This window comes from Mandrillus leucophaeus, unplaced genomic scaffold, assembly GCF_000951045.1.
Source record: "Mandrillus leucophaeus isolate KB7577 unplaced genomic scaffold, Mleu.le_1.0 Scaffold164, whole genome shotgun sequence".
In the NCBI taxonomy this organism is placed as follows: domain Eukaryota; kingdom Metazoa; phylum Chordata; class Mammalia; order Primates; family Cercopithecidae; genus Mandrillus; species Mandrillus leucophaeus.
In genome coordinates this window covers 232,795-233,588 of record NW_012101632.1, presented here as the reverse complement: position 1 = coordinate 233,588, position 794 = coordinate 232,795, and the positions used below count along the sequence as shown (strand labels likewise).

Below are 794 nucleotides of genomic sequence, written 5' to 3'. Positions count from 1 at the left end.
AGGTGGAGGTTGCAGTGAGCTGAGATCACACCACTGCACTCCAGCCTGGGTGACAGAGCGAGACTCCATCTCAAAAAAAAAAAAAAAAAAAAAAAAACCCAAAAACAAAAAAACCCCACAGTGTCAGGGGCTGCCTGGAAGGTAACACCCTTAGCTGAGGGTGGCAGAGAAGGCTCAGGATCATGGCCTCCAGGCTCTCTCTGGCTTCTCTCTCTCTGGTCCAAATTTTATCAAGTAATGGCCAGCCTCGGGTGACCCCCAAGAAAAGGTACCAAGGCACCCACTGACCTGCCTTATCCAGGAACAGAAAAAGGCAAAAGGGATGAATTTTGCTAAAATGATGCCGAAGCCAGAGGGAAAGGAGTGGGATTGACCTGAGGCAGGATCACTCCTCCAGATCGGCTCTGCGGTTGCCTTCCCTTTTAAATGCACATTTTCCCTTCACCCATCTGTCCACTCCGATTGGCCTTGTTTAAACAGCGCTTGTCTCCTCTTTCTGTCTGGGGGCACCTTTCTTTCTTCCTGCCTCTCTGTTTGCTTCTGTCATTGTCTCTGTCTTTCTGTTTCTCTTTCTCCCTCTCTTCCCATTTCTATCTCTGTCTGATTTTGTCTGTTCTTCTGTCTGTCTCTCTGTCTGTCTGCCTCCTGTCCCTTTCTCTCTTCCTCTCCATCTCTCTCCCTCGGCATGGGCCTCTCTCCCATGCTGCCAGACCCTCTGTAGCCCACCCTGTGGTTCTCTTCCATCAGCTGCTTCCTGCATGCTCTGTGGAGGTTTTCTGTTGTTTGAACAGTAA

At 49.9% G+C, this 794-nt stretch overlaps 1 protein-coding gene across 1 annotated transcript in view; it reads left to right on the top strand.

The window, feature by feature from the left end:
• Nucleotides 1–794, top strand: part of SRRM3 (serine/arginine repetitive matrix 3) — a 71,543-nt gene that overhangs the window by 33,677 nt on the left and 37,072 nt on the right. The gene's annotated exons all lie outside the window — the stretch shown is intronic.